This window comes from Lissotriton helveticus, chromosome 2_2 (assembly GCF_964261635.1).
Source record: "Lissotriton helveticus chromosome 2_2, aLisHel1.1, whole genome shotgun sequence".
Lineage (NCBI taxonomy): Eukaryota > Metazoa > Chordata > Amphibia > Caudata > Salamandridae > Lissotriton > Lissotriton helveticus.
Genome location: NC_136060.1, coordinates 141,852,950 through 141,876,833, shown reverse-complemented (window position 1 = coordinate 141,876,833; position 23,884 = coordinate 141,852,950). Strand labels below are relative to the sequence as shown.

At 45.6% G+C, this 23,884-nt stretch overlaps 1 protein-coding gene across 1 annotated transcript in view; it reads right to left on the bottom strand.

Annotated features, from left to right (window-relative positions):
• The window catches only part of NFXL1 (nuclear transcription factor, X-box binding like 1), a 624,964-nt gene that overhangs the window by 191,942 nt on the left and 409,138 nt on the right, over positions 1-23,884 (bottom strand). The gene's annotated exons all lie outside the window — the stretch shown is intronic.

The window sequence follows — 23,884 nt, the reverse complement described above, 5'->3', positions numbered from 1 at the left end:
GAAAAATGAAGGTTAAAAGAAATGTTGACGTTGACAGTCAGTCACACAAAACCTTGATATAAAAACATTTAACAGTTATATTTTATTTTCCCCTGAATTAACAGTGGAAATCATATTCTTGGGGGACCAGTGAAAGTAGAATATTGGGAAAAGCATTTTTTTTAAAAAGTGTGTGAATTGCTTGAGATTTCCTCTGTTTAGCTACCATTCCACATCAACATAATATTCAACACAAAACGTCATAGAATTCCTCCGTTTTGTCTCTCTGTGTTAATACCCCTTATTCAATGACATGCTAAATCTTCTTTCCTTTCCATATTTCCAGGAAAGAGTGGTATCATCGAATAGCTGAAAGGAGGTGGGTCGCAACCCAGAAACAAAGCCACCAGACTGCATATTGTACCTGTATCCCTAACGATAATAACCCCCGCCACTTTTCTTATCTCTGCCTACAACTGTAATGGTGTGCACTTTCACAGTGAGCTGCAGGCATGGAAATGTTCAGCGCTGCAAACTACACATATATTCGATCTCCTTCCAGTGCATTTTTTTTATTGTTATTGCCCAGGATATTTTAAAGGCATCCATTCCCTTACTTAAATCACAACTCTAATTAATCCACTCTTTGTTTGTAATCTGATTTTCTAGTGGCTCTCTGCCCACATTAGACCATACATTTACTACTTCTGTCTTATGCATCTTGCAAAACATTTTTCTACAGCTTGCATCTCCAGCCTTCACCTATGTATCATCAACCTACCACCTGCCCTTGCAAGCCTCAGTGGACAAAATAAAATGTATATCACACCAATGTACAATTAACCACAAATGTTGCAGAATTCCCTTAATCTTTACTACCTTAAATGTGCTTCTTTAACATAACACTAAAGATCCTCTGCTATTCTATTTTGTCCTGCTGCTGTCTTTCATGCCTCTACCTTTCTAATGTATCTACTACAATCTTTTATCATGCATTCCACATCTTTATTCTTCTACCTCCAATCCTACCTACTCCATATCTTGGACCACATTTTCAATGTCTGTTAATCCATTTACTTTCAAAACAGTCTCCCTTCTCACTCTTTGCTAATTCATCTCTGTTAGAAATTGGGTTACCGGTTGATTGGGGTGTGAGCCCTGGTCAAGCAGCAACCACAGTCCTAGTCAGGTAAAGTCACAAGCAAACCCCAAATTAGCCTGTGCTCAACCTCTGGTAGCTTGGCACATATCAGTCAGGCTTAACTCCAAGTCAATGTGTAAAGAATTTGTGTAAGACTTCAAACAGTAAAACAGTGGAAACACCACACGAAACACTCCCACGACATGTTAGAAAGAAAATCTCAATTTAATAAATAAAACAAGACCAGAATGACCAAAAATCCAATTAGCAGAACTGGAGATATTGAATTTCTAAATTTTTAAGTAAAATAGCACCAAAAAGCAATAAGAGCCAACTGTGGGTATCTAGTCGCACTGGACCAGGACAAAGTCACAAGTTCAGGCCGACCGTGATGGAGCACGGGTCGGCTACAGGGACCCAGTTAGAACAAAAATACTGTTATTCCTAGCTTGCAGAGTGGAGCATGGATCTGGGTCAAGGATGTGTTGCGCAGCCAAGGCGATGAGTCGGTTCAGACATGCGAAGAGCCCGCGGCATAGGTCCTGTTGTGTCAACGTCGAGCTTCCAATCGATGGAGCTGGCGAAGTAACTAACCGGGGTCAAGGATGCGATGCAGAGTTGAGGCGATGCGTCGATTCTGATGAGCGGAGAAGCTGCAATGCAGAGTTTCATCTTCGTGCCTGCATTCGAAGGGCGATGCGAGGATCTGCATTGGGGAAAGAGTTGCACAGCGACGGTTCTGAAGGCGATGAGTCAGTTTCAAGATGGGGGGAGCAGTGGCAATGTAAGTCTTTTGCGAAGGGTTCAGTCCATGCAGCGGTTGTCAACGCGTTGGTTCTGCTTGGGGTTACGCCTCACTGCAAAGTTGATGCGTCGGTTCTGTAGGGCTCACAGAAGGGCAACGCACCTTAAGCCCACTTTCAAGGATCCAGGACTGGGGTGGCAATGCTTAGTAGGGAAGACTCACAGATGACAGAGTACAGGTGCAGAAGCAGGGTCTGTTATGTCCATGAGACTTCAGATCAGGAGGTCAGACAACTAGACTTGGAGCCACTCTGGGTCTGAGTTCAAGAGATGCAGGTCCAGAAATTCTCACTCAGGCAAGAGGGCAGCAGATTAGCACAGCAGAACAGGAGTCCAGCAGAGGGCTGTCCAGCAAAGTGGCAGTCTTTCACCAGCACAGCAGTCCGTCCTCGCAGAGTACCCACAGGTACAGAAGTGTACCAAAGTGATCGTGTCTGAAGACCAGTCTTTATACCCAGTGGTGCCTTTTTAAGTAGGGGGACTTTTAAAGACATGCCCTTGAAGTGCCATAATGTTCTGCCTTCCCTGCCCTGGTTCCAGACTAACTAGAGGAGGCATGCAGCCCTTTCTGTGGGGACAGGACACAGCCTATTCAAGTGTAAGTGAGGAAGGGCCCAGCTCCTTTCTACCATCCTGCCAGAGATGCCCCATATGCTCCCACTGTGTGTGGCTGTTTAGGAGGAAAACATAAAGCCCCACTGCCAACTACACCTAGTCATGTAACCATAGACAGGCAGCAGGCACCAAATGGCTAAGGCAATAAAATGCCAACATTCTAAAAGTAAAAGACATACAGATGATGGGCGGAATGGAGAGCAAATCAAACATTCACCCCAGTCAAGAGATCTGGGTTAAATCCATTGTTCTTTTGCTCACCATGCCACCCCAGTTTAGACCCAGCCATATGCAAATCAGTCTCGACCCTGTGCCTCATGGGAACAGTCCAGCCCGAACTGCAAAGCCAGGTTCTCCCAGGACCGGAAACCACCATCCTGAGGAACGGTGGCATTTTCAAAATTGTAATTTCAAATCCAACGTCACCATAAGTTATGATTTTAAATTAGGATTCCAGAGACACCAAATTTGAACAAGCTATACCTTTTATTTTGAATTACGGTTATAAAAATGAATAAGGTAACTCCAATGTTATCCCATGCGAGATATAGGCCTTTCTGCAGTGAAAAATGAATATAAGAGTTTTTCACTACCAGGACATGCGAAACTTAAAAGTAGATGTCCTGCTTTTTAAATACAGGACACCCTGCCCCATGGGCTGTCCAGGGTCTACCCTAGTGGTGACTTATATGTGTTAAAAAGGAAGGGTTGGGCCTACCAAAAGGTTTATTTTTCCAGGTCAAATTGCAGTTTAGACAGCAATGCAGGCTCTAAAATGGCAGGCCAGAGATATTTAAAAAGCTATTTAAGTGGGTGGCACAACCAGTACTGCAGACCCACTGGAAGAATTACATTTACTGCCCCTGGGTACATGTAGTATCACTTTACTAGGGACTTATAAGTAAATTAAATAATGGCATTTGCACATAAGCCAATATTACCATGTTTAGCATTGATTAGCAGGCGTAAAGTGCTCAGAGTTCTAAGGCCAACAAAAACAAATTCATAAAAAAAGGAGGGTCATTGCAAAACGTGACCCTGCAAAAAAGGCAATTTCCAACAATCTCTCATCTCAGTATGAAGTTGGACATCAGACTTGAAGCCAGGTAAAATGAGCTAGGAGTGCACACTGAGTATAATGGAAGTATTTACTCCTGTGGCTGCAGTGTAAGTGGATTCGAAGGAACACTGTACATGAGGGTTGTTTAGGCATCTGAGTCTATCTCCTACCCCTGTTTGCTCAATTATTGAGGGAGTTGCTGCACAGGGCCCTTCATCTGATTTGACTGGGCTCTGTCGGAGCGGGACAGCAGACTGACTGTAATCGTGATGCGCCAACACGTAGGGGCAGGAGGCCGACTGTAATGATGATGCGCCAATGGTTAGGGAACCCGACTGCACCCTCCTTTTCCACTGTGTATGCTCTGGCTCTCATTGTCAGGTGGGGGAACATTGCCTGTCGCTTGTGCAGCCACACGTCTGTGGGCAGTATTTACCACCAGAAAGTAAGTATGGGGGGGGGGGTACATGACTCTTAACGTATGCGGGACGGCGTTTCTATCCTGGGTGTAACCACCAGTGTGTTTACCGGATCCTTAAAAGTGTCACAGGAGGTTTTAATCATCCCCCTAAGCATTGGGAGGAACTGGACGGAGTGCTCTGTCCTAGAGAGTGTCTCCACTAGGAAGTCGTTGTCATCTGGCGTAGTGTGCATATCTACCTCATGGCATGCGGCCACCCGCTGTATAATCTCATGGTATGTTGCAGTGTCTTCAGAGGAGGAAGCCATCTCTGTGACGTGCTCTAATTCTGGATCCTCAGAAGAATCCATGTCATAGTCTTCTTTGGGCTATGGGTAAAGAGGGTAGTCTGGTGGAGAGTAGGGGCTAAGACTGCCAGTATATCAGTAGGAATGGGGTGACCAATGTGGGAATCTGTATGGTGGAGGTGGCAGAGTGAGAGGCAAAGGTGGAGGAGGCAGAGGAGGTAGCTTATGAGGAGTAGTAGCCTGTCTCTAAGCCTTTTAAGTGGCACAGGCTGAGGAGCGTCCTCTGGTACCGGCATGTCCTCAAAAGCCAGCATCCTTTTCTTGAGCAAAGTCTCTGTGGTGCCTGAAGAGATCTTCCCCCCCCTGGGGATGGATGAAAATCTACCTTTGCCTATAGTCAGGCTCCTCCTTGAACCCCTGGCGGATGGGTTGGTTGGAATACTCAGAGCCAGCGGTGGAAGGAGGTCTTGGTGCCAATGGTGGCTTTGACACCAAATGAGGAGCCGACAATGATGTGACTTGTGGCCTCAAAGCATGGAGACCTGTACGCGGCAGCGACTTATGCATGGGGTGAGACGCCTGACCAACTGGAGGGTTATGCTCTGCCTTGGTGTGGTGTCTGGAGCAAGGTTTGTGTGCTTCGGTCATAGTCACGGCTCTCGTGGGCAACTTCGTGCGAGGGCCGTGGTCAAGTGAACTAGATAGAACATCTTTGTCCCCTTCTTCCTCTTTCTTGTTCGGAGGAACGGGAGTTAATCTGGGCTGGGCTGATGAGCAGGGATGCCAGATGACCCTGTATACTCCTCTTCCTCGGCTCTGAGGAGATTGGTTTCACCAAGGAAGACCAGTGTCTCTTCAGTGAAACCCCCTCATCCTGATGTTGCCTCATCGTTTGTCTCTCAGTTGACAAAGGGCCCTCTATCCCCAGAAAGCCAAGCAAATGGTGCATGTGACACTGTTGCGGTTGGGGAGAGACCAGGATTACAGACCGTGTGGAGGTCAGCCCTGGGGTATTTGGTGACCTGAGTGGAAGATTTGACTGTGTGGGCCAGAAGAAACGAGCGGCGAGGCATTGAGTCTGGGAGCCCTAATGGACACTTACGAACCCAATGGCTGAGAAAAACAGTCAAACAATAGAGTTAGTGTTCATGCGTATGACCAACTAAGGGAGGAGTTACATAGTACCCCGTGACTCAAAAGACTTCTTCGAACAAAAGCAAGCTGCAACAGTACAAGCTCAACACTAGATGGCAGGAGTATATAAGGCATGTGTATCTACAGCCACAAATGCTACAAACATATTGTTACACTAGTCTGTTTCTAATTGTAGTTGTTTGACCCAGTATTGGCTAATAATACAATGCATCCAAGAAAAACGGACTGTTCAGAAATGTGGGTACTGATTCTTCCCTCTCTGGTCGCCATTAAGAGTCTTATACTAAAGTTCGAATAATCTGTCTGTTGAGGGCAGCGACGATACCCACGGCAAAGTGGTATGTAATCCAACCACTTAATTCAGAGATATTGGTACTGATTTATACCCTTCTGGTCCATAGTGACTACATCCTCCCCACAGGCTGGTAGTGGGCAATCAGGCAACACAAAGGTGGGTTCTTTCTCTTTATGCTGTCAATAAGGCACTCTTTATCCTGAAAAAGCTTGTTTTGTTTAGAAACATAACATGCATAGAATCTGCCTGGAGAGTTTGTTTGACAACTTGTTTTGATTCACTTGATCTAAAATCCCTTTAGGGTCTAATTGATGTGTATGCGACACACACTACGAATATAAAGTGGGGACAATGAAGCACATCCATTTTACTATTTTTAAAGAATGAATGGTTCAAGTGGCCACATAGGCCTCTTAATTAGATAGCTACAGCTACATCATGTGCATTAACAGTGATTATTCTCACCAATTAACAAGCCATGTTTTCAAGACACTGAGTCTCACATTGACTTGTGAAGCAATAATATCCACTACCATGTACTTTTTGGCTTGATTCACAAAGTTCTTTGTCCGTATAAGAGGGACTTGCATGTGGGAAAAGAGGTGCGTGGATGGAAGTTTCCCTGATTATGATTCCCAGAATCAGTAATTAGTAGGAAAGTTTTGTCTCAAATCAATCTTATTAATGTGGACAATGTGGCTGCAAAGCAGGTTGTCAGCAGGAGCGCTCATAATGCAAGGGAGAATAATGAGCATTCCAGTGGGAGGAGGAGAGCGGTAAATTTCAGTGGATAACCACGATGTTCATGTGTGTGGTCATTCCCAAATAGCATGCAGCTAATTTCTCATCTTGGAACTGCGTGATGCATATTTACTCCTTCATAATGCTTTCCAGGCTGAGAAAGCGGTACACATCCAGTTTTTTAGAAGGGGTACAAAGGAACGTTTTTCAACAGGGAAAAATAATTTACCCTATCTGAATAAAAACCCTAGGGAAGTAAATGCCATTTTGCACCTCAATGGATTATCCCCCATGAAGATAATGCAGTCCCAGCAACGGTGATGTGTAGAACACTCCTCTCAAAAATAAATGAGCCATGTTACTTATTTTTTATATCTTTATTTTTTTGCACATTAAGCACTGGACCGTATCACCACACTATGAATATTTGTTAAAAGTATTTTTTGATACCTGCCCTTGTTACGACAACCCTGTGGTAGCTATGGCACAAAGCAGGTATCCTTAACTTAGGGCAAGGTGTAAAGTATTTATGCACTACCAAAATAATAATTTAGTCGAAATGCAAGACAATAAAAATCCTAAACTGAATTAGAAAAATAGAGTACAAATGAATAAATAAAATGACACAACAATCTACAAAGGGAAACGAAAGATACAAACTTGTAAAGTTTTTAGTAGGAGTAGTGCCTGAAAGCATAAACGGTCAATGGTCATGGGAGACGCATATTGATGCGGACTGCCACGGAGTGCAGGTCAGATACACAAACTAGGTTTGTACCGGTCAAAGATTTTACCTTCTGACTTTAGTCCTTTAAGTAGCAATCCACCACAGGAGCATACTTCTAAAGCCCACCGCACCAGGAACTCATGGGAGACACTTTGAGACTCAGAGGGTGTCAGGAAGAGGCCATACAGCATGGTACAGGACAGATCCAGTTGCACTGGGCAATTGCAGGAAAAGGCCGCTTGTGGCTCGCTGTGTCCCTGTAGCTTTAACAGGAGGTCATCCTTATGATCTGTATACTTCACTTCTTTCCATTGGGTACAAGAGAAAGAAGGTCCAGCCCTTTCATGACTCTTCTCAGTTGCAGACAGCAGGTTCAGTCCTCTTCTGATTTCCTCAGGACAGGGGGTGCACAGAAGTTGGTGCCTGGAAATACAACATTTATGCCTGGCACAAGCTAGTGGGTGGGCATGACTCCTGAGCACGCCCTAACTAATGGGGTAAATGACCCGGATCCAACTCTACGCAATTTGGGCATTTTCAAGAAGGCTGAAGTCTTAAACCACACTAAACATGAGATTGACGGGCTAGGGGCACAATGGTAATCCTATTGCCCTCCCACATTTAACACTAAAATCCAGTTTGGACAGTCACTATTCTCCCAATACACACAGACACAGAAGTATGGGAAAACAAAGCAGACGGTTGCAGCAACCATACAGTGGATACACATGAATTGCTATGGCATCCTGTTTCAATTCCTTTCAAATGTGCCTCGAGTGTTATAAGTAAAACACAGACGACCTGTCAAGTAAGGATTTTTTTTACAATGAAGTAGGAGTGGACACTGTAATGTCAAAAAGGATGCTCATAGCCCCACACTGCATACTCTGTCAGGGTCATTTCTGCCCATTCTGGTCATCCTTTTGTTTGCTACCGGGAAACACCCATTCACACCTATTTAAATGCTAAATACAGGCTGGCAGTTGTGGGACAACACATGCAAATAGGCCTTCAGAGTCCTTAGCCTTCTAAAAGTACATTTTCCTTGATATTTATAAAAAAACAACTTCACCATTGAATTGGATTTTTAATACATATTAAAAATAGTTGCTTAATTATTTTTTGAGGCGGAGATAGGCTGACAACACCCCCCCCCCCGTCCCTGCTTCTGAAGCCAGCCAGGTCGGGTAAGCCTGCCCTGGACCCGAAAGATCCCCGTGACCAGCACCCAGACCCCTGGCTGGCTTGTAGGACCCCGGGGTCCACCGGACGGAGGTCAAGCCCCTGGCCCGGTCCCAGCTTCCACACCCTAGGCCAGGCTGAGGATAGTCTACCCGGGCTCCGATGGACCCCCGTCCCCAGCGCCAGGACCCTCAGCTGGCTTGCACGACGGGGGGGGCTCCAGCACCCCAGGGCCCGCCAGACGGAGCTCAATCCCCGTGCCCGGTCCCAGCTTCCAAACCCTATCCAGGCCGGGGAGAGCCTCCCCAGGCCCTGATGACACCCCCGTCCCCAACGCCCGGACCCTCTGTTGGCTTGCAGGACAGGGGGCTCCCTCACACTGGGGCCCGCCGGACAGAGTTTTAGCCCCGGGCCCTGTCCCAGCTTCCAAACCCTAGCCAGGCTGGGGAGAACCTCCCCGGAGCACCAATGGACCCCCCCGTCCCGAGCGTCTGGACCCTCGGCTGGCTTGCAGGACGGGGAGGCTCCCGCACTCCAGGGCACGCCGCACGGAGCTCGAACCCCGGACCTGGTCACAGCTTCCGAACCCTAGCCAGGCCAGGGAGAACCTCCCAGGGCCCCAATGGACCCCCCCGTCCCCAGCGTCTGGACCCTCGGCTGGCTTGCAGGACGGGGGCTCCCACACCCCGGGACACGCGGCACGGAGCTCAAGCCCTAGGCCCAGTCTCTGCTTCCAAACCCAGCCAGGCTGAGGAGAGCCTCCCCGGGCCTTAATGGACCCAGGTGCCCAGCACTCGGACCCTCAGCTGGCTTGCTGGACTGAGGGGCTCCTGCACCCCAGGGCCTACCGGACAGAGTTTAAGCCCCGGGCTCGGTCCCCGCTTCCAAACCCATCCAGAACGGTGAGAGCCTCCCAGGGCCCCGGTCGACCCCCTTGTCCCCAGCACCCGGATCCTTGGCTGGCTTGCAGAACCAGGGGGCTCCTGCACCCCAAGGCCTGCCAGAGAGAAGTTAAGCCCCGGCCCAGTCCCTGCTTCCGAATCCAGCCAGGCAGGGGAGAGCCTCCCCGGGCCCGATGGACCCCTCTCCCGAGCACCCTGACCCTCTGCTGGCTTGCAGGACCGGGGGGCTCCCGCAACCAAAGGCCCGCCGGATGGAGCTCAAGCCCCGGGCCCGGTGCCTGGCTACTGAACCCAGCCAGACCAGGGAAAGCCTCCCCGTGCCCCGGTGGACCCCTCTTAAACCCAGCCAAGCATGGGGAGGCTCCCGGGGCATGACAGAACCCCGTCTCGGGACTTTGGCAGAGCGGCAGGCAGGGGGACTGGGCCCAGGGCTGGAGCACCCAACCCAGGTCCGGCAGGGTCCCTGGACTAAAGCCGGGGCTCCCAGGCCCAGAGGCGCAGGAAAAGACTCCCCAGGCGCGCAGGACCCCGTCCCGGGCACTCTGCCTCCTGGCAGGCCCGAGGACAGGGCCCAGGGTGGGGAGGCCCCCCTCTGGGCTACCGGGCACAGGAGAGGCCTCCCTGGGTCCGCGAGCCCCCATCCCAGAGACTACGCCACATGTTGGGCCGGAGAACGGAGCCCAAGGCTGAGGGGTGTCCTGGCCCGTCCGGTTGCCGGCTGCGGACCGCTTGGCCGAGAGGGGTTTCGGAGTACCCGATCCCTAGTAATCCGGTGGAAGGATACCCCTCTTTCTGGTAACCCGTGCGCATCGTAAGACTGAGGGGACCCAAGGCGCGAACGTGCCTGACCTCCTGGAGCCCTATCTGGGATCGGGGAGGCAAACAAGCCCTCACCGGGACTTCCAGGGCAGCCCCATGTGGTCGCCCCATTGGAAAGCATTGCGCACGACCAGATGGCCGAGAGGAAAGGTGAGAGCAGATGGCCGGGCCCGAAGGACGCCAATCTGCCTGCCCCAAGCCTTCACGGGAGGGCTCCAGTCTGCCCTTTGGAGAGCTCAGGGGCTCTGCGTCCCGGGGGCTCAGAGACCCCGGCTGGGCCTCGGGCCTGGGAATGCGGACGGGGGTAAGAGATGGACCTCCGACTCGGGGTCCCCCAGGCACCTTGACAGGCGGCCGAAGCTGGAGGAATGCCTCCCCGGGCCCGATGGACCCCTGTCCTGGGACCATGGTGGAGCAGGGGGACACAGCCTGGTCACCTGGGCCCAGCCGGAGGTTCCGGGCTAGCACGCGCAGGGAAGATTCCCCAAGGCCCGCGTCCCAGGCGCCCTGCCACATGGTAGGCCCGAGGATGGAGCCCGGGGTGGGGAGGGCACCATCCACCCCAGGGCCACCAGGAAGCCCCCGAATCCAGGACGAGCTGGGCCCCGGGCCCATGGCGGAGCGGAGGGCAGAGTCCAGTGTGGGGAGCACCTGGCCAGATATCTCGGGCCGGGGACGCCCAAGGGAGGACGACCCGGTCCCGATGGAGCCTGTCTCGGGCACTTTGCCACACAGCGGGCCAGAGGACGGAGCCCCGGACATAGGGGAGGAAGGTTTTTACCCGGCCCTAGCCCATCTGGTGAGAGCCCCCAGCCCGCAAGGGTTTCCAGTGTACCCTGTCCCTAGTAATCCGGAGGAAGGGTACCCCCTTTTCTGGTAACCTGTGCTCACTGAGTGACGGAGGCGACCCAAGGCGCGGACGCGCCCGACCTCCTGGAACCCTGCCTGGGATTGGGGAGACAAACGAGCCCTCATCGGGACTTCCAGGGAAGCCCGGCATCTGGTCGCCCCATTGGAAAGCATTGCGCACGATGAGATGGCCGGGCCCGAAGGACGCCCCTGCCCTTGGAGGGCTCGGGGGCTATGCTTCCCGGGGGCTTATCAGAGCCCTTAGCTAGGTCTCAGGCACGAGGCTGCGAGGGGGGCACCCACCAGAACTCTGACCCAGGGCCTGCAGGCACCTTGACATGCAGGTGAAGTGGGGGAGGCCTGCCCTGGCCCTATGGACACCCGTAACAGGCACCCGGACCCTCGGCTGGCCGCAGGACGTGGGCTCCCACACCCCAGGGTCCGCAAGAGCCCAGGCCCCAGAACTGGTCCCTGCTTCTGAACCCAGCCATGCCGAGGAGGGGTGGAGCCTCCCCAGGCACCAGGAACCCCCGTTCCGGGCAGATGGACCCTCTACAGGCCGCAGGCTCCCACACCCCAAGCCCTGCCCGAAGCCCAGGCCCCGGGCCCTGCTTCTCAACCCAGCCAGGTTGGGGGGATCTGGGTGCCTGCAACGAGGTACCCCTGACCTGGGCACACGTTCCTCGGCTGACCGCAAGAAGTGGGCTCCTGCACCCTGGGGCCCGCCGGAGCCCAGGCCCCGGTTCTTTGGAGGCAGGTGGCGAAGCAGAGCGGTGTTCCACAGAGTTTTTTTATAACTCTGTGGAAATCCACGTAGTGGCACTATGCCAGCTCCGCCCAGGGTTACTTTTAAATACCATGCACTCTGCCTTATGGGCAATAAGGCCTACATAGGAGTGACTTATAAATACAGGCTACAAATGGTAAGTCTGCAGTTATATTTCCACTGTCACTGTAGCATATAGCACAATGGTTGCTGCAGTCAACTGGAGACATTTAATTTACAGACCCTGAGTACACCTTGTACCATTTTCCAAGGACTTACAGGTAAGTTAAATAAATAAATCCAGGGTATGGCAATTGTATCACATTGAAAGGGGGAGCAGAGGAACTTTATCACTGTTAGCAGGAGTAATGTGCAAAGAGTTCTACTGCCAGCATAAATATAGGACCTAGCAAAGGGTGATAACCCCAGGGTGACCCTGCAGATAAGGCAAATTTCCTACAACTACTTTAAATAAAATACAGGTGTAGGAATGTGATGGGAATGGATATCATCTGTGGATCAACTAAAAAGCAATGTATTTTGTCTGCATGACTGAGGAGCATGTGAATTCCTTAGGTAATTTGATATGTGATGTGTAAAGAGTTCCTGCAATTTCCAGATTTGAATGTTTTGTGCATATATGCTCTTGTTGAATAAGACAATGGGAGGGCCCTGTTTTACATTCAGTAGAAGTTATCATTATATTTTGTTTCTCCAAACGTTGTACGCTACCATAGAAAATCTTTTTTTTTAAATCTAATCAAAGCACTTGCATAAAACAAAAAATATGCTTTATGATTTGCTTGGGACAGAACATGCAGACATTGGTTGTTATCAGTTGTTAGCAACGGACATCGATTTTTCTGACATTTGTGAGGTTTGCAATAAAACTCACAGGAGGGATAACGATCTAAAGTGCAACATTAGATACCAAGTCCTGCTACATATTCATGTTCCTGAATTTGGTGAAATTTGCAGGGTTGCTTCCTCCTCTCACAGGCAATCTCCGGGGTCAAATATGTTTAACAAAGCGGTCTAGGTGCTGTAGCAGCCCAGGAATTTTGTAACAATTTAAAGTGCGGTACAAAAAAATATGCTGGGCATGATATGTGGCTTGCAAGTCAATATAACCAAGGAAAGGACAAACTAAAAGACTAAAACTGGTCATTTTGTAACCATGGCAAACCTGACTGTTAAGGGATCTGTAAAGTTCTTCCATAGCAAGTCAACAAAACTCTGCTGAAGTTTTTGGGGAGGCACATAGGTCAGCTGTGGGGTGGAGCTACATACTACAGCCACCAAGGTGCTCTCTCCTCGTCCATGATCCCTTGAGATAGCCACTCACTGGCTTAGTGATCTAAGTGGCTAAGGAGGAAGATCAATGCTGTATCCGTATTTCAAATGCCTTCATTCTTCAATTGTGGTAGTAGCTGTATTAATGTATATCAGGGGGCCTCATTAGCAGATGGGCTGAGCAGAGAGACAGAAATTACTGGAGGTGGAATGAACTATTCAGGAGGGTAATTCCACCCTCCACAGCCCATAATGGGTTATACAGGTAGGAATGGGGGATACCCATGCAGACAAGGTTTTGTGTGTCAAATTCTGCATGAATTTCAATTGTTTCGAATCCTTAAAGACCTGCTCTGAGTAGGCGATGCATTTGAGGGAAGTTCTGTGTTGGGTTGTGGGAGCGAAGGTTGGTTTACTGTCAACAATTGGGGGACTATGTGGTCAGCTGTTGGTGCTCCCTTTCGCTCTGGATGCATTGCCAGCACCAGATTTCTGACTCTGGCCAGGGGCTGTGTTCCCTTTCACCTTTGGCCAGGTGTGGTCTTGCACCCAACACTGTTGCAGTTGGCCAGGAGGCAGAGAGTTGAGGAGGGGTAAAGGACAATCATTGGGCGGCCTGTGGTAATTGATGCTTACATGTGTGTGAGAATAGAGGAACATGGGTTGCTAGGCAGTCCTTGAGGATTTTGAATCCAGGTTGACTGTTGTGAGGTCCCTCTGTAATGCTCACAAGGGTCAAGTGGGAGCCAAGCATGCCTCTGGCTGCAGTCCCTGCCCCTGAGCACCCACACGGGTCTGGTGTTTTGAAAACATGAAATTACTGGGGGTCTGGTAATTTCGTAGAATCAAGTGGATCAGTATATCAGATTACCTGATTTCTTGTTTCTATGGGCCATATGTATCAATATCCTGATTTGCGATTCTCAAATAGCGATTTTTTAGAAATCGCTATTTGAGAATTGCAAATAGGGATGTATGTAAAAAAAAAAAAAAATCGCTATTTTGGTGCGATTTCTTAATATTCCTTAATTGCGATTAGCAAATTGCGAATCACAATTAAGGAACACTTTCCCATTCATTTCTATGGACCAGGAGGTTATTCTCAATTTGCGATTCGCAATTTGAGAATCGCAAATTGAGAATAATTTCAAGGGTGCAGGGGTGTCAAAAGGACACCCTGATGCACCCCTGAAATAAGCATGGGTGCACATGTGGCGCACACACATGCGCTAAGGGCATGTATGTGCTTCACATTGCACTTTGAAAAATGCAAAAAAGTGCATTTTTTAAAGAAATCGCAAATTACCACCAACTTGAAGTTGGTGGTAATTTCCGATTCCTTAAGGCCATATCGCACTTTTTTGGTGCTTCTCACATTGCATTTAAGGAATCGCAAAATGTGAGATTCCTTAAATCCAATTGCAAAATAAGGAATCTCAAATTTTGCGATTCCTTATTTTGCCTTAATACATACCATTTGGCAAAATTGCATTCGCAAACGCGTTTACAAATGCAATTTTGCTTGATACATATGGCCCAAAGTTCCAAGTGCCAAGAGTTGCTGCCTCACAAAGGATCTTTGATTTAGTCCTGATGTTGACCCCACCTACACCACTCCAAGGACCATTTCCAATTGCCAAGTGTTGTTGCCTCACAAAAGGTCTTTGATATGGTTCAGATGTTGTCCCAACCTAAATCTCCCCTAGGATTGAAATGCTGGCACCAACCATTTGGATCCGTCACCTTATATCCTAGAAGGTGTCACCTTAGGAATCAACTGCAATATTTTCTTGGATATTAACCAAGCCACTTATTTCATTTTCACTTGCTTTTCTTCCTCAATTCTTGCAGTTTTATACACCTGAGAATTGTGCCATCATGATTTCTTCAGTAGTACCTGATGATGTACTCATTTTTATAATATTACACTCCTAGAATGATAATCTTGTCAGGCAGTTCTTCCTTTTGACATTGTTTATTGGGTGTTCTCATATGTACATGCACATCTGCTTGCACTAACACTTTGGTTGGGTACAATTTAACTATCATTCAAAGTATAATTGTTTGTTAAATGACCCTGGAGGGCTCATTGTTTATTTCATAAATGCTGGACAACAGTGGCCATCTCTGCAAGTTAGTAATGAGGCTACTCTGTAGGATTTTGGTAAACTGCCCTTCCAAAATTGTCAAAAGTATAAGAATTTAATACATCGTTCTTCCCAATCTTTGAAAAATATGACCTTTCCAGTCTGCGTACAAAATGTCTGCTTTAGCATTCACATACAATGTTTTTGTACAAAGGTCAACTAATCAACACTGTATCAGGTCACTGCTGCATTTCAAGATTCCAATTTTCTACACAGCAGCAAGGAAAGGGAAATATGACCCATTTGACATTAGCTCCAATTATATAGCTAAGTACTATTTTATGCAAGTAAATGCTAAATGATTTTGAAAACCGAGGCGAAGGACAATTCTCCTGTAAAATCCTCCCACCACATACTTCGCTTGCAAAACCCAATGTACTGGAGTTTTGACAAAGACTGCTCTATACTTTTACTTATGTTTAGACAAGAGATAAATAGGGTATACATTCAACAGACTCAAGAACTATATGCAAATCTTTGCTGGAAAGTGCTCTATTTAACAAGTACATCTGTAGCAAGGGGAAAAACCTTTACCACACATTACCATTACCACGCAATGCCTTTACCACGCATATGCCTTTTACACGCATTCTTTTACAACGAAAATATAAGTATATTCCAGGTACGTTAAACTGCTTCATTTTTATATATATATTAGGAATTAGGGTAAGGGCATTTAAAAGGTTTAGGGGCGTTAAGGATATTTTTAGGGTTTAGGGGTGGGTAAGGGTATTTTAAGGGTTTAGGGGTGGGTAATTGTATTGGGTGGTAAGGGTGTTTTTAGGGTTTAGAGTGGGAAGGGGTATTCGGTTTTAAGAGTATATTTAGGGATGGTTGAGTTTTTGGGTCGATAAGTTTATATATATATGTACACATACCGTCAGGGAAGAGGTGTGGTGCAGCGGCCAGGGCGGCTGTCTCCGGAACACAGGGGCTCACTGTTCGATCCCCGGCACCAGGTTAGCCTAGCACCTTGTGAATCTGGGCAATAGCTTGCTTAATCTTCCTGATGGCCGAGTGCCAGGACACCACCCAGGAGGTAGCTGTGCATATATATATATATTCACTGAAAAAACCATAGGTTATAGACCATATATAGTTAGGAATTAGCATTTAAAAAACCTTATTTTACTCACACAAAACCATTGAAATTCCATACATAGTTAGTTGTACTAACTATATATCGCGCACCCGCAATCCACTGCTGATGATGTCACATATTACATCATTCATGACATGGTCAGTGACATCACTGATGACATCACAGATGACATCTCAAATGACATCACTGATGACATCACTGATGACAACATCCAGTGACTGTATGTTTCTGTAAAGTTAAAATATGTCTTATATATTGAAGAATGAGTGGATGTATAAGTGTCTGGATGATGTATTTAGTAGGTGCATGACTGACTGTATAAGTGAGTGATTAAATGTGTCTCACTGAGTGCATGGGTTAGTGACTAAACTGTTTTAAATTGTGCACCATTGTGTCTGTTGTTTTGTAATCTGATGCATGTGTTGATCATTAGCTATATGACTAACTATATGGGTTATTGATTAGTTGGCCAAGTATTTGTATGGGAGACTGAGTGTGTGTGTGGGTGGCTGGGAGGTGTATGACTCTGTGCATAGATGTGTGAGCAGTTGATTCACTAGATGTATGGGTTCAAAAGTGCATGTGGAAACAGCTGTATGGGCGGTTTACTGTGTGCATGAGGGTATTGGTGAGTGAATGGATATCTCAGTGCTACATGTCAAAGTAAGTACATATGTAAAACACAGTACATGTGGTAGTTGACATATATAAATAACTGTGCATAAGAGCCAGTGAATGTGTGAGTGGCTGTATGGATTATTGTGAACTTGTATCAGGGATTGTATAACAGAGTAAATATGTGTTATTATATGTTTCAATAAGTAAGGTGTGTTTAACAATATAGTTGAGGAAATGGAGGTGTGATTGATTCTTTGCAAGACTGATTAGGTGTGTGAGTAACTCCATGGATGAGTGACAGTCTGTGAGTGTCTGTTTACACTGAGTGTATCTACGGTTATATTAGAGTCTGAAGAGGTTCATCGTATCATCACATGAATGATGTCATGAGTAATGTCAAATGAGATGTCATCAGTGATGTCATCAGTGATGTCATTTGAGATGTCATCAGTGATGTCATCAGTGATGTCACTGACCATGTCATGAATGATGTAATATGTGACATCATCAGCAGTGGATTGCGGGTGCGCGATATATAGTTAGTACAACTAACTATATATGGAATTTCAATGGTTTTGTGTGAGTAAAATAAGGTTTTTTAAATGCTAATTCCTAACTATATATGGTCTATAACCTATGGTTTTTTCAGTGAATTTTCAAGGTTTTGTAAATGCTAATTCCTAACTATATATGGTCTATAACCTATGGTTTTTTCAGTGAATTTCATAGGTTTTTTAATAGCAAATCTTTATAAAAATAATACATTTTAAATCGAATTTTATATTTTATAATTTTTTAATTTTTTTTTAATATTATTTTTAGTGCGCTCCCGGGGCGCGGACAGGTGAACGCACGGGTAAGCGCAATCTTGCGGCGCGCCCCGGGGCGCGTACTAATGCGCGTCCCGGAAGCGCTATTGCCGCGAACGAAAACAACATCGTGACGTATCGCGTAGCCGCCACGCCTTGCGTCATAAGACACGTATCGCGTAGCCGCGAGATGCGTCTTATGACGCACCGCGTAAGCGCACCCGGGAGCGCATACGATCGCGCAACGTAAGCGCCCCGATGTGCTTACGATACACGCCCGGGACGCGCCCCGGGGCGCGTAGCGTAAGCGCGTCAAACCATGTGACTTTAAAATAACACTTTTCATTGGTTCAGAACTTTTTTTTTTTCAAATTGTGTGAAACCCACCCATTTCTCTCACTATTGCTTTGTACTTGGAGAGAGCAAGAGCTGTTCTGTCTACTCTATCTCCTACTTTTCTGATCTCCAGCAATGGCTGCAAGAGAGTCATCCAGCAGTGATTCAGATGGATTTTTAGATGAGGACCCTCCTCAGCAAAAGAAAAAAACCCATTTCATCTGGAAATTTTACGACATCCCTGAAGGACAGAAAAAAGTCAACGCTCCCAAAGTAACCTGCAAAATATGTGGGAGTAGTTTATCCAGAGGCAATCCTCTGAAAAAATATAGTTTTGGGAATGCTAATTTGATCAGGCATGTGAAAAGAAGACACCCTAACAACTTTGCCAGGGAGAGTGTCAGAGAGCTGGCACGGAATGTACCCACAGATGGCGGCAGCACCTCCACTGGTGGAGCAACACCTTCGGGACCACCCCGTGGAAGAATGGTCCCTAACATTCAGCCGGTGTTTGCAGGCATCAAATTTTTGTGCACAGAGTGTGACGAACTGCTCTGCTATGGGGAGCAGAGTGTTGAACTCATTGCCCTAAAGAAACAGCAACACCGCTGCTCTTCCAGTCCCTAAATTTTCACATTTTTTTGCTCCTGTTGAGCAGTTTTGGAATCCTTGTTTTTGTTTTTCCCTTGAAAAAAATCCCAAAAAAATATAAAATTGTTTTAAAAAGTCTAAAAAAATATAAAACAACAACAACAACAAAAAAATATATAAAACAACAAAATAAAAAAAAAAAGTTCTTTTCAGAACTACCTCCAATTTATAAAAAGAAGCTTTTTTTTTTTTTTTTTAAAGTCTGTCATTTTTAATCTCCATGGTACGCTCCCCCGTACGCTCCCCGGTGCGCGTACCGGGCGCTCCCCCCCCGCGAAAATCGAATTTTTTTTTAATTTTTTTTTTTCACCCACGGGAGCCTTTTATGGCCCCCACATCATAAGTAGGGGGTCAGGGGGGTGTACCCTGCCCCCTTTTGCTCATTTCCCCCCTTTGATTCTTGCCACCTCTTGTGTCTCAATCCTACCGAGACACAAGATGGTGGCCGCTGCGGACTGTTTCGAATGTTTACAGACACCCGAGAACCAATCAGCTTGCCGTGCGCAAGTCGCGTGGCGCGCCTGGAGCGCTCCCCGGTACGCGTACCGGGCGCGGCTCTAGATATATATCTTTTTTTGAACGTTAATTTCTCAAAATCCACTGGAGCACATATATTGAGACCTAGCAAAGGCACATCGGGCTACCAGTCCCTACAATTTTGCCAAGTTTCGTGCAAATCCATTCAGCCGTTCGGGCTAAAAGTGAGGCCAACCGCCCTATGGAAAACTCAATGTTAAAAACACGTTTTGGGACCCCCCTTTTTTCTCGGCCCCCCCTTGACGAAACCCCCCCAAATTTTTCAGGGGCTGCTCAGAAACAAAATGTTCAATTTTCCTGAAAATTTCAGCCAATTCCGTCCACAAACGCCAAAGTTATTAGACATAGAATTTTCAAAAATCCCATAGGGAAAAAATCCTAACTATATATACCTACTGGCGACCGCCAGTAGGTAATATATATATATATATATATATATATATATATATATATATATATATATATATATATATATATATATATATATTTTACCTACTGGCGGTCGCCAGTAGGTAGTTATAGTTAGGACCTAGTTTCCATAGGAAATCCGCAACATTCTATTGGGAATAACTTTGGCGCCGGTTGATGAATCTTTATGAATTTTTCAAAGAAGATGGCCCGCTCCGCTCTGCTCCTTCCCTGATAGTTTTGGGGGGATTCGTGAAGTGGGGGCTGAGAAAAAAGGGGGTCCCAAAACGTGTTTTCCCAATGTTATTTTCCATAGGACGATTAAACACAGCTACAGCACGAACGGCTGAACGGAATTACAAGAAATTTGGCAAAATGGTAGAGTCTGATTTGGAGATCACCCTTCTGTTTAAATGGTGTAAATCCCTCCAGTAGTTGTTGAGAAAATCGAATTTGAAAAAATGTATACATCTATGATCGCGCACCGTGCGAGCACCCCGCGATTTTTTGGAAAAAAACAAATATTTTTTGGGGCCTTGGGGGTCCTTGTGGGACCCCCTGAGCAGGCCTAGAGGGTCAGGGTGCTTCTACCCTGCCCCCTTTTTGAGTCCTACACGTTTGTTTTTACATCACTCATGACATGGTCAGTCACATCAATCATGACATCACTGATGACATCTCAAATGACATCACTGATGACATCATCCTTGTGAAAGAGTGGCAGACCTCCTCTCACTCTAATATAACCTTTGATACACACATTCAAAAATAGAAACAAAATGTTTCAAGAAAATGGAGATGCCAATACCAGTTTCAACAACCTATTCCAACATCTACTTCCACATCCACTCATTCACCAACAGTTCTATATAGTCACTCATACATGTACTCAATCATCATATGTACTCATACACCTATATATCCTGTTACACACTGATACTCATCCAGAGAGTTACTTACACACATTCTCACACATGCAAATAAACTATCAAACACCCATTTACTTGCATATACAGCTATACACACAAACATACACATACTGACTCTCTTAAACGATCACTTATAGAAACACATACTTAGTTATACAGGAACTCTTCAAATCTCTAACTCTCATATATACTCACTTATACACACCAATACTCACATATAGTAGTTTAACACATACGTACTTAGTCATAAAGATAGTATTGAGACAGTCATTCACTCACTAACACACCTATACACACACTCATCCACCCATACAGTCCTCACACATGCTATCTTCAAAACACATATAAACAGTGAGTCACTCATTAATGTATCTATGTGCTAAGTAATATCCCCACCAAACCAAATAAACACTAAGACACTCATAATGATTCTCAAAAAACCAACTAATAACCTATATAGACACTCATGTAGTTGCTCACCAATCCATGCAGCCACTTATTCAAAAAATGTGTGAGACTGATACAGATATTTACATATTTAAACATTACTCACTAACCCATGTATTCACTAAGATACAATTAATCAGTCAGTTATACAATCAATTTTACAAAAAAGTCATCCATTTAGACACTTACTTACCCATTTATTCTTCCATCGATCTTTAGATATACATATATAAAAATATTTATTTTTCAGATAGACACACATCCACTGGATGATGTCATCAGTGATGTCATCAGTGATGTCATTTGAGATGTCATCGGGGATGTCATGAGTGATGTCACTGACCATGTCATGAGTGATGTAATATGTGACGTCATCAGCAGTGCATTGCGGGCGCGCAAGTTATAGTTAGCTGAACTAACTATAACGGGGGAATTTCAAAGGTTTTGTATAAGTAAAATGACCAGTTAACTATAACTGGTGTGAAACCTATGTTTTTTTCAGTGAATTTCAAAGGTTTTTAAAATGCTAATTCCTAACTATAACGTGTGTGAAACCTATGTTTTTTTCAGTGAATATATATATATGCACATATGTATGTCCTCTCAAAAAGGGGCTTTCACTTACCTGCGACATACATTGTAATTGTAAAGTTATGTGTTAAATGCATATGCGTGGTAATGACTTGGGTGGTAAAGGCAATGCATGGTGAAAGCATTACATTGTAATTGACACGTGGTAAAGGCATAGTAATGGCATGTGTGATTCTGTCATACATCCCTGTAGAAAACCACTGAAACTTCAAGAACGCATTAGACTGTCACCAAAAATTCTAAGACTGCCAACAAGGTATCCTGCCACAAATGAATGTACATGGCAGCCTTAGAAACAGAGGGGAACCAAACTCCGCTTTGAGCAGATTTTATTCAACTAGTTTTTATTATATAGGTATTCGCTAGTCTGTAGGATCACCTGCTCAATTCTAATATATGCTATATTTTCAGTGTACATGTATAACTAAGTCACTGGGAACTCGAAAGTCAGACCCTAATACTTTTGTGGTGCAGATGATCTATACTCAACTATTAGGTAAAGATAAATGTGCATGATGTATGATGGAGAACAAACAAATAGCATCTCAAGTGATCGACCCAATCAGATTGGCAAAGAAAAATGTATTGGGTGTTCATATAATTTAACAAGATATATATATTTTCATTCAGGTTTCAAAGCTATGATAGACACAAGATGGCATGCTCCTGAACCACGGATACCATATATTCGGATGGCCTATCACGGCCTGACACTATATTGAACATCAGATATTAGCTGAAACTATGGCGTTTGAACAGGAGGACTTTCAGCTATATTCCTTTCAACTTCTACTACCTCCAACATACCATTCCGCTTGGCAGACAAAATATTTAGCTTTTGTACGGTTCAATAACTCGGCAATATATACACAATGGCTATAACAGGATACAATATGACAAATATCCACTTTTGTTTTAACTAACTTTACGTGCTATTCAGTATACAGTTAGTTCTCAGCCTTTATAAAGTCAGATGAGCCAAAAGATGTCAGCTGCCCTGACTGTTTTATGTAATTAACTATTCTTCAACAACGTCAACATATGTGACCTCCCACGATGAACAAAAAAAATAATTGAAATTGATGTACTAAATTACATGCAATTGATTCTATATGTGCTCCAACCTTTTTCTTTATTTCAGAGCTAATTGCAGTTGCTATTGTTCCAGTTTCTCTCTTTACTAATGCCACACACTTGCAATAGGATGTGCAACATTTTTTTCGTCACTGCTACCATTGTAATAGCAAAGGTTTCAAAACTATTTCGGATAACACTTGTACATGCACAGTTAACACTAGAACTAGGTCCATAACAAAATACTCCATTGTTTTCTCACACACCAGACCCACCTCAGATAACCTTATTTCAGTTCTCCACAGAATGACAACAGGAAGGTTCTTTTAAAAAACAAAATTATTTCGAGAAATTGTTTAATGATATTTGCCTATTCCTTGAAGACAACCATTGGGACACAGCTTTGGATCATGTCGATAAAAGTTACTAACATCTTGGTAACACTCTTCTGGTGGATAATCTATTTACCCGCAGATTCCTCGTCTTGTGAATATTCCCCTGGCGTCAGACTGATCTTGAAACTTTAAAGCAGTAGTCCTGTATGCTCGCAGTTGGTGTCGTGCAGCTACGCACTGATGTCGTTCCGCTCTGGAAGTGACCAGAGCTGTATAAAAGCGCTGCGCATGAGTGCTGGCATCAACTGTTTTCTTATGCTGTCTGCGCACTCAGATAAAGAGCCTATAGAAAATTGGCATGACCAGGATGAAGATTTCTGAACTGGATCTGGACCTTTTTAGATAAAAAAGAGCCAAGCTTACAGAACGGGGAGGTGGGAAGGCCAAATTGCCCCTTTCGATGGACCTGGCTGTCGAGGCAGTAGTGCTTTGTGAACATATGTACGGACGCCTACATAGCAGCTTGACAAATGTAAAGGACAGGTACTCCGATTACTGGGGCAGATGCTTCAGGGCATAGCGAGAGATGGTCTATTTTTACAGGGCATCATCAACCCAGACCTCTTTAGTGTGAACAACACGAAAACTTAGTGTCCTCTTAGTGTCAAACCAATGAAGTATCTTCCTCCTTAGAGGGATGAAGTGGGGCAAAGAATGCCAGCAGAGTGATAGAGCTGCCTGACATGAAATGAAGTGCCCATTGAAAGGAAAGTCAGGTCTTCAACACCAACATATATGGAAAGAAGGTCATGTAAGATGGTTTGACAGAGCCTGCAGCTCCCTCACAGGACTAGCCATTGTTAT